The following is a 10,924-nucleotide window of genomic DNA, read 5'->3' as shown; positions in this document are numbered from 1 at the left end:
TGAGGATTTCAATAACTCGGTCCTGGGATAGGGGTTGTTATAAAATTGGATGGGTGGGGTTCTGTGGCCTGCCTTGTGCAGGAGGTCAGACTAGATGATCAGATTGGTCCCTTCTGACCTATGAGTCTATGAGTCTATGAGCCTTCCCCGTATAGTGTCTCATCGTCGGCCACTGGGGATATTTGCTATTAGCAGTCAAGCGTGGTGTATACATCACACCATCCCGTCCATAAACTTATCAAGCTCACTCTTGAAGACAGTTCGTTTTTTTGCCCCCACTGCTCCCCTTGGGAGGCTGCTCCAGAACTTCTTTCTTCAGATGGTTAGACACCTTAGTCTAATTTCAAGCCTAAACTTGCTGATGGCCAGTTTATATCCCTTTGTTCTTGTGTCCACCTTTGCCCGAAATAATATTATGCACCCAGCACAACCAGGTGTGGAGACATGCTTCCCAGCAGCTCCTTTACAAATTCTACCCTCAACGGCTGAAATGCTGCTTTCTTGTTGTCCATTTCCGGCCAGCCCTGCTGATTTGGGGATAACGCAATAAACATGTTTACAAACTTTTACCACTGTTTGGTTGTTTTTTTCCGCAGCTGAATCTCAGCCTGGCCTGCCTGCCCCATCCCTGCCACTGTGGATCAATGGGCTCATCTACCCGATGTGCCCCCTTGCTGTGCCATAACAGACCTGTGGGCCTATCTAGCTCAGTATCGGGCCTCTGACAGGGCCAGTGTGGAATGATTCAGAGCAAGGAGTGAGCTACCCATGATGTCCCAAGACAGAAATTCCTTCATGTACCCCAAAAGAGGGTCAGCTTGTACCCTCAGACCAAAGGAAAACATGATGGCATAATCCACATCACACTATCATTTTAACCTACCCTGCAAAAAGTCCTGCTCCCTCCAGGCCCCTGGGATCCCACTGCTAATGCCCCTCAATCCCGTTGCAGAGCCTCCTGCTATCCCAGGCCTGGGCTAATCCCCCCACAATTTTGCTGGTGCCCCTCAATCCTGACCCACAGCCCCCTGCTATCCCACCACTATGTTCCCTCCACCCACCCCGCTCTGTAATTGTTTAGTAGATTTCATCCTGGAATGGGCCACCAGACACACCAAGAAAACCTGCTTCAATACAGAATAAACCCCCCTCCCACTGCACACCCCTAGTTGTCACCTACCACCCCACACTGGAACCATATGGAGTATCATCATCAAACAATTACATCCCACACTCCATGGGGAGCCATCCTAAAAGTACTCTTCCCTGAACCCCTTCTTTTGGCCTTCAAACAGCCCCCCAGCGTCGCCAGGTTCATCCTCAGAAGCAAGCTTCCCACTGTGCTGGACACACCAGCTCAAAGCAGCACCAGACCCTGCCAGGACAACAGATGTAAAACCTGCAGATATATCCCCATGTCTACAATGATCAACACCCTCCACAACACACCTTTCACACACACACACACACACACATATGTCCCATCCTACACACACCTATCACAATATGTGGGGTACTTCATCCTGGGCACTAAATGCCCCAACATCACTGTGCCCTTGAATGAACACACACAGAAAAATGATAAAAGACAAAACACCCGAGCACCCCTGAGCACAAGGCCGTCCCTAGCCATTTTGGTGCCCTACACAGACCCCCCACGGAGAGGCTGTTTGGGGCCCAAGGTCTCTGCACGGTGGGGGAGAAGCTGGCCCCAGGCCTTCGCGAGAGGCCAAAGCAGGTTGACAGCCCAATGATAGAGCAGAAGCTCAGAGTTACGAACACCTTGGGAATGGAGGTTTTCCATAACTCTGAAATGTCTCTCCTTGGCTGAGGCTGGCAGGCAGCTCCAAGATGCTGCCTCCTGGGTCCTAGCGCTCGTTATCGTCATCTTCTATGTGTGCAGGGTCCCATTTCTGGACAACTGGTGAGTGCCTGCGGGGGGCGGGGAGGGAAGGGGGGAGAGGCAGTAGGAGGGAAGCTTGCACAGAACCTGCACACACTCTATCCAGCTCCAGCCAGAATGATTGCCCCTCTCATGTATAAGGAATGAATTCCCACACATTTGTAGGAAAAACAAAATGAAACATCCCATTCTGGATACCAGTCCTTTAACTTTTACAGAACCTCCCAGCAAGGGGCTTCAGAGTTATGATGCACTGTGTTCAATACTGCATTGAACTGTACCAAAAATCAAAGAAATCCAATGTTTTCCTTTGATGTGTTTTTCTGTACTGGGATGCACAAGCAACCAAGTATCAGAGGGTAGCCGTGTTAGTCTGGATCTGTAAAAGCAGCAAAGAATCCTGTGGCACCTTGTAGACTAACAGACGTCTGTTAGTCTACAAGGTGCCACAGGATTCTTTGCTGCTTTTACAAGCAACCAAGTTCTTTCCTTATGCTCAGCCTAGTTCCACAGGCCAACACATCTTTGTACTTTTAAGGGGTTGCAGAAGCACTGGAAAAAGTTCAACACACAATGTTGAATGTTTCTCCCTCCCATCTCCTGCAAGGATTTTAAATCCACTTCTTAGCAGGCTATGATAGAGACACTGGCTGGGTAGGCTAAAGGCAGGTTCTGGCCATTTGCTGGTTCTCTAGCTGTTCAACCATCAGAAAAGTACCTCACATTTGATTTCTTTTGACTTTCATTCCAAAAACTTAAACTAAATAAACCTGAAGTGAGTCCTCATTTTTCTGCCCCAACTCAAACTCACCTCTTTCCCAAGCGGAAGATGTTGGTTGAGCCTGGAATGTGATTCGAGAAGGGAATGAGAACACAGGCCAGTTCCTGCTGACAGTTACACCTGTGTTGCCTGATTGACTTCAGGGAGAACAGATTTTGGTCCCTTCTGCTTTTTCAGACCTGGTATAAGCAGAATCTTATTCACATTCCTCCCCTAAACTCTGAGCACTTTAAGGAAAAAAGGGGAAAAAAAATCCACAACAAAGCAAGGTAGCTTGATTTACACATGCACATGAAACAGGAACACCAGCCTTAAACAAACACCAGACCTCATGTAACTAGGGTGTCACTACAGCAGGCATGGTTGGACTGTTCTTTTGAAAGATTCTTAATGGTCCTTTTAAGATGCTGATTTTCAGTGAAGTCTTTTTGTTAAGGGGGGCAGAGACCACAACAGGGAATAGCTCTGTTTTGTCAACTCCTAGTCATTCAAAAGCTGAAAGGCTTTATATTGTTTGTTTAACGTTTGTACAGTGATTTTTCAAGAGCTAACATAGTACAGAAATGCTAAATATTATGACTGGGCAACTATCTAAAGATCTGTGTCCCTTCTAGCTAGGGTGACCAGATGTCCCAATGTTATAGAGACAGTTCCGATTTTGGGGTCTTTTTTTTATATAGGCTCCTATTACTCCCCACCTCCTCTCGATTTTTCACACTTGCTGTCTGGTCACCCTAATCTGTTACCTTTTTCTTACAGAAAGTTTAAACCAGGGGTAGGCAACCTGCGGCATGCGTGCCGAAGGCAGCACGCGAGTTGATTTTCAGTGGCACTCATGCTGCCCAGGTCCTGGCCACCAGTTCGGGGGGACTCTGCATTTTAATTTAATTTTCAATGAAGCTTCTTAAACGTTTTTAAAACCTTAATTTACTTTATATACAACAATAGTTTACTTATATATTATAAACTTATAGAAAGAGACCTTCTAAAAATTTGAAAATGTATTACTGACACGCAAAACCTTAAATTAGAGTGAATAAATGAAGACTCGGCACACCACTTCTGAAAGGTTGCCAACCCTTGGTTTAAACCAAACAAATGCAAACCACAGGGGGCTAGTGCACACAGAACTCATGCTTACAAAACCTCGTGTCAGAGCTGCTGATCACACAGTCTGGAATAGATAATACTGAGTCCTGCCATGAGTGCAGGGGACTGGACTAGATGACCTCTCGGGGTCCCTTCCAGTCCTTTGATTCTATTCTATTATTCTAACTGTGGAAGAACTTGGTGACAAAATGGCCTGATGTGGTGAATCACTGGAGATTAACTACATAAACTGGGTATCACTCCACAACTATATTTGGATTCAATGTGAAAACTGTAATTCATTGTTTTCAGCCAGTGCAACACTGGGAGGCAGCTTTCAGAGCAAGACAGCCTAAAATACAATGTCACCCCATGTCATTTCCCCACTATTACTTCCTCTACTCCAGTGAGTTTTACACCTGAGTGGTTTCCTTTTACATAATAAAAGCTGGCTGCCTCCCAGAGTCCAGTCAGAGTGAGACAGGGTGTGTGGTGTAGAGGCCATAGCTTGGGGGAAACACCGTCAGGGCTTGGCCTTGCACTGTGCCAGGGGAGAGCTGAGGGTAGAAGCACAAGGCTGAAAGAGGTGAGCAGGATGGGGGATGTTGCAGTGTTCATCCTCGGACAGAGGAGCACTGCACTGCCTAGCAGGAAGGAGGCCTAAGAGAAGGACAGCTTAGCATCCCTCTGCTACCTCTTACTCAGAAGTATCTGTCTGGAGAATTGAGTGTCGTGAGAGTAGAATAAATTTGTTAATTTTACATAAATAAATAATATGTGGGGTGTATGAGGTGCCCAGGGAGGGGTAGCAACTCTGATGGGGGGACTTGTCATACCCCTTGGGGGGTAGTCCGTCCACTTTGGTCTCCACCTGTCACTCAGCTCTCACCTGTGACTCCAAGTAGCTGCAGCATGCACAGTGGCCACACCCTGGGCAACGGCTTCGACAGGCCGGCCAAACCAGGTGAGTGTAACTGATGGGACTCAAACCCTCAGTGAATTAGGGATATGCCTACCCTGCATGCAACATCAGCTCTGGCGGATTGGGCGAAAGAGATCACTAAGATCCAACGGCCAAGAAGGCAGTTCTGCAACGCTTTGTGGAAAGTGAAGGGCTTGACGAGGCACGAAAGACGTCAAGGCCATCCACTGCAACTAAAGAAGTTACCAGTCGTGACGATTTTTTGTACCATTGGTGTCTGGCTTCTAAGGTCGAGAGAGTGGGATTGCTCCCGTGCAACGGCTCTACCACTTAAACAACTTTCACGCACAGGTCCTGTGCAAATCGTCAAACATCATCATCATACCACCCAAGTCCTGCGGCGATGGGGGAGGGGCACAGTGACAGGTGGAGGTTACCACTGGGAGTCATAGTCCCAATCCTGCACGCAGGTGGCCTGTGGATAGGTGGTCGTCCAGCTCTGTACTTGGGGCAGCAGAGTTGCCCGGCAGCATCCCAGGCCTCTGAACAGCCCTCTTTAGGACAGCACTGCTCACCCTAGTAAGGGAGGGGCCTAGAAAAGGTGGCCTAAAATTTGCCTGCCCTACAACAACAACTGGCCAGCAAGCTGCAGCTGGCAGTTCAACCCAATCTGCAGCCGAAACCTCAAGAAAAATTTGAGAAAACTTACCATTGGTGTATGGAATTTTCGTACCCTCATGGATCGAGAATCTATTGCAAGAGCTGAGAGAAGGACTGCTCTCATTGCTCGGGAACTAGCCCACTACAACATTGATATAGTGGCATTAAGTGAAACAAGATTGCCTGGGGAAGGTTTCTTGAGCGAACCAGGAAGTGGTTACACCTTCTTCTGGAAGGGTAAGACTGAGACAGAGGACAGAATACATGGGGTTGGTCTGGCAATAAAAGCCTCATTGATGCGTCAACTCCCAGACCTTCCAGTGGGTATCAATGAAAGATTGCTGAAACTACACTTCCCACTAAATGCCAAACGTCATGCCACCATCATTAGTGCACATGCACCCACTGTAACATGCTCTGACAACTCAAAGGAACAATTCTATGAAGATCTCAACAGACTGATCAAGGCCACATCTGTAACAGACAAACTGCTCCTACTTGGAGATTTCAAAGCCCGAGTCGGGGCTGACAGCGAGAACTGCAAAGGAACAACTGGGCCACATGGTGTAGGCAAAATGAACAGCAATAGACTACTCCTTTTGAGCCTTTGTTCTGAAAATGACATGACCATTACGAACACTCTGTTACGACAAGCGGACAAATACAAAACGATGTGGATGCACCTTAGGTCCAAACAGTGGCATCTGATAGATTATGCTATTGTCAGAAGGTGAGACATTCAAGATGTACTGATCACCAGAGTAATGCGAGGCACAGCATGCTGGACAGACCACAGATTAGTCAGGACGTCTCTTCAACTTTACATCTCTCCCTATCAGCACAAATGCCCTAAGCATATGTGACCTGCTTTCAACATAGCCAAACTGAAGGATGCTGAATGTTTCAACAATTTCCAGAAGATTCTTGATGACAAACTGAAATCCCACTGACAACTGATTGGTACTGTAACTGAAAAGTGCGACCAGTTCAAGCAGATAGTGACTGACACAGCAATAACAACTCTTGGACCAAAGAAAAGAACACGTCAGAATTGGTTTGATGAAAACCAAGAAGAAATATGCTCAGCGCTGGAAGTAAAGAGAAAAGCCTTTCTCTAATGGCAGAATGATCCCTCCTCAGTCTCTAAACGGGACCATTTCAAGTACCTTCAGAGCAAAACACAGAAAGACCTCCGTCAGATACAAGACAACTGGTGGGAGAGCGAAGCCAAAAAAAATGAGCACTGAGACCCACAACTCAAAGATGTTCTTCAGTGCTATTAAGACTGTCTATGGACCTTCTAAACTAAGGACCACCCCATTGCTCTCATCAGACAAACACAATGCTGATTAAAGATAAAGAAGGCATCAGCGAAAGATGGCGAGAACACTTTAGCAATCTTCTCAATAGACCATCAACCGTGAATAATAATGTCCTCAATGAAATTCCACAACAACCTGCTCTAACAGATCTTGACTCTCTGCCCACTATAGATGAGATTAAGAAAGCTGTTAGCCAGATGAGTTCAGGAAAACCTCCTGGAAATTATCCAGAAATGTTTTAGAGACTAGATGTGGTTTCTGAAACTCACCATGATTTTGCCAGGTAATTGATTGCTGACCCTGATGTCAGTTTCATAAACCTTGATCTGTACAGGAGCAGTACTGTTCTCCTGGAAATAGACTTCAAAGTCCACCAGTCCCTCTCCCTTCTTGCACAGGGCAGTTAGCTGATAGTGGCAGGTGCCTTGGAAGTTGTATCTCTGTCCATCAAAGGTGGCATAATGCAGATTCCTTGTCACAGAGCAGGTGACGTAGCTAGAGGGGTAACAGCCCCTTAGGCCATTCACTAGCCTGCACCTCTCTGAATGTTTGCATTTAGCAGCCACGCATTCAACTTGTCTAGTGGCTGCGTTGCACATGCACCATGTTCCACATGCTTCGTCGACCCAGAAGTTCTCATTGGGAGCAAAGGGGCGCCCTTCGAATAGGCACCCACAGCTGCCCTTGGGGATGCATTTGCCCTGACTCAGCACAAAACCATCCTTGCACTGGCAGCATTCCGCACAGGGGTCTTGGCAGCTGCTGGGGGCTGACTGGTCCACACACGTGGCTGGGCAGGCTGTTCCACAGAGTTGGTACTGGCTGTTCTCCAGGGGGCACTCCATGGCTGGGGAGTGAAGGACCCACAGATTTAGCAGCAAGTTCTTTCCATGAAAAAGCAGTATTTAAAATATAGAGACAGGGACGTATCTAATGGGGCACAGAGAGCCAGGGGCAGCTTCAGGCACCAGCACACCAAGCGCGTGCCTGGTCCGGCAAGCCACAGAGGGGCGCTCTGCTGGTCACCGCGAGGGCGGCAGGCAGGTTGCCTTTGGCAGCATGCCTGCGGAGGGTCTGCTTATCCCAGGGCTTCGGCAGACCTCCCACAGGCTGCAGCCAAATCTGCGGGACTGGGGACCTCCTGCAGGGAAGCCGCCAAAGGCAGCCTGCCTGCCGTGCTTGGGGTGGCAAAATACCTAGAGCTGCCTCTGCAGAGAGCTCTCCAATCCCACTCACTTCAAAAAGAGCCAATGATGCTCACCACACTGCAGGAGGTGCCTGGCACCTTAAAGGATCAGGCCCATAAAGGGATGATTGACTTAAAAATTGGCATCATCTTATCTCAGACTCCCATGTGTCATCAGCAGATGTTATATATTCGCAGTGAGAGCCACCTTAGAAATACCATAGACAGATAGGCAGAGATACTGTAGGTACAGTACAACCAAGAATCCTCATATCCCAACCGCTGCTCAAAGCATTAGGCCACACTCCCTCCTAAGGAGAATAGAATAGAATGCAGGAGTGCTGATCCTCAAACCCATTTATATAGTGTTGGCATTCAAATCTGTACTCATGACATCTGGCCAGCTGCCTCCATTCCCCAATCCTGACCCCCTCCAGCTGGCAGGCATCTGCATAGGTCTTCAGGGCCTCACACAGGGCCTTCTGGTGGCTGTCATTGTGGCACAGATCGTATACGCAGTTGTCCAAGTAGACTGTTGGATCCACCTTGCTGTGGCACTGGCTGAAGGGCCCATCTGAGACCTTGGTTATCAAGCCGCACAAGGCCTCCTCCTTGTACTTTCTGGCTATGCTGGGGTCACAGGGTCTGCAACCTCCAATGCAATCATGCCAGCAAAACTGATCCTCATCTTCCACTACCCAGATTTGCTGTTCGTTGGTTTTAGTAACAGTCTTTCAGTTTTTGCTTCTGTTTCCTCTTCTTACAGTGTAGCATCTGCTCAGCACTTTTTAAAAAGAAAAATCAATTCAAACCAAAATCCTGATCCTACATTGCATGATCACGTTGTTCAGGAGCTGATTGTGTAAAGAGAGGCGTAGCAGAGTCCCACATTTCTTCTTCCCAAAAAGGGCCTGTTCTTAGGATCGGTTTTCATGACTTCTATGCAGGGAGAGCCACTAATTCTGGTCCTAATAATGCGTAAATACAGGGAAAAGCAACTTTCAGCCAAGGTGGTAGGTCAATAGGGCAGTCATGGTCCGGGTCCAGAGTCCACATTTCTTTCTAAGGTATTCAAGTAATCTTGGTATTTATCAGGAACGCCACCATTAATCAAACCCTAACCCCCTCCCCTTGACCCTCCCAAACCCTCCCCGTTGACCACTTAGTCCCTCTCACCCGTCACCGGAAGTCCCACCCCATGGAGGGTTTTAATTCTGGGGTCAAGGTGCCACATGACTGGAAGCAAGGTGTGTCATGTGACCCCTCTAAGAACTCCTCCCACCACTCTCTACCAATCAGACCCACCCACTGTGAATATGCCTTGCTGTAGCTGAGAGTAGTAAACAACCAGACACCCAAAAGGAGCGGGAGGTGCAAATCCGTGGCGCAACAGAACACTGAATTGCACGCCCTTGACCAAGCCATGCATCCACATCGGGGGCTGGCAGGAAACACACATGGGGGAAGGCTGCCAATGGTGAGCCCCGTTGCGCTGCCAAGGGCCTGAGTCATTAGGGACACCACAGAAGGCTCGGGGATGCTGATCACAGGAGTATTGGAGGGTATTCGTTTGGATCGATTATTGAGAAATGATGTAACAGGTTTAAACCTAAAGATTTGTGGGTGACAAGGGAGGGCAGAGGCACATGAAAAACTCCCCATGTGTGCCCTGATCGGGTGCATCTACACTGCATGGTTCTTTTGGTGGCGTGTGGTATACATACACTCAACTCTTCCCCACCCCACCCCAGCACGGGTATAAATCACAGCATAGGCAGTGAGGCAAGGATTAAGCCTGTGGAGTAAAGACACATGTTCTTTACTGGCCCACGTCGTGCCATCCTGTCTGCACTGCTATTTGGTTACTGGAGTCTAAGAAATAAAGTAGAATTAAGAAATAAAGCAAAATAAAATAATGTTGCATTCTTTTGGGAAGTGTATACATGGTCTTTCCCCCTGACTCTCTGGGTGTTCCTGCCCCCTGTGTTTCACACAGAGTGAGAGGTGAACTCTGCGGATGAACAGCTGAATTCTGGGGTTGCACTGGCCAAGGACAGCAACTGTGATGCTTTGGACTAAAGGGAGAAATACAGCAGGGCAGGCTCCCTGCAAAACGTCTCTCAACCAGGCCCAGCTTTTAACAGCAGAGGGGTTGGGCCAGGAAGATTCTTCCAAACTCCCCATTGGCCAGTTCCTTTCTCTGCCCCACCTCCTCGGAGGTTGGGGCTGGGGACCCCTTTGACTTTCCCGCACCATAATCCATAAACCACAATCCCATTGCCCAACAGCACGTCAGGACTACCTGGCAATGCACCTAGAGCCACCACCCTGACCCCTCCTGGGGCTGCATCGACTGCTGTGCTGTAGGCGGAGGGAAGGCTTCACTCCAGGTGGTGTCGGAGAGAAGGCTTTGGATTCTTTGATACGATTGCTCTTTATAAATATATCAGAGGGATAAATATTAGGGAGGGAGAGGAATTATTTAATCTTAGTACCAATGTGGACACAAGAACAAATGGATATAAACTAGACATTAGGAAGTTTAGACTTGAAATTAGACAAAGGTTTCTAACCATTAGCAGAGTGAAGTTCTGGAACAGCCTTCCAAGGTGAGTAGTGGGGGCAAAAGACATATCTGGCTTCAGGCTAAGCTTGATAAGTTTATGGAGGGGATGGTATGATGGGATAGCCTAATTTTGGCAATTAATTTGGCAGTTGATCTTTGATTATCAGCAGGTAAGTATGCCCAGTAGTCTGTGATGGGATGTTAGATGGAGTGGGATCTGAGTTACTGCAGAGAATTCTTTCCTGGGTACTGGCTGGTGAGTCTTGCCCACATGCTCAGGGTTTAACTGATCGCCATATTTGGGATCGGGAAGGAATTTTCCTCCAGGGCAGATTGGCAGAGGCCCTGAAGGTTTTATGCCTTCCTCTGCAGCATGGGGCATGGGTCAGTTGCTGGAGAATTCTGTGCAGCTTGAGGTCCTCAAACCACAATTTGAGGACTTCAATAACTCAGACATAGGTTAGGGGTTTGTTCCAGGAGTGAGTGGGTGTGATT

Source organism: Gopherus evgoodei, unplaced genomic scaffold (assembly GCF_007399415.2).
Source record: "Gopherus evgoodei ecotype Sinaloan lineage unplaced genomic scaffold, rGopEvg1_v1.p scaffold_31_arrow_ctg1, whole genome shotgun sequence".
Taxonomy (NCBI): Eukaryota; Metazoa; Chordata; order Testudines; family Testudinidae; genus Gopherus; species Gopherus evgoodei.
This window is presented reverse-complemented; position numbering follows the sequence as displayed.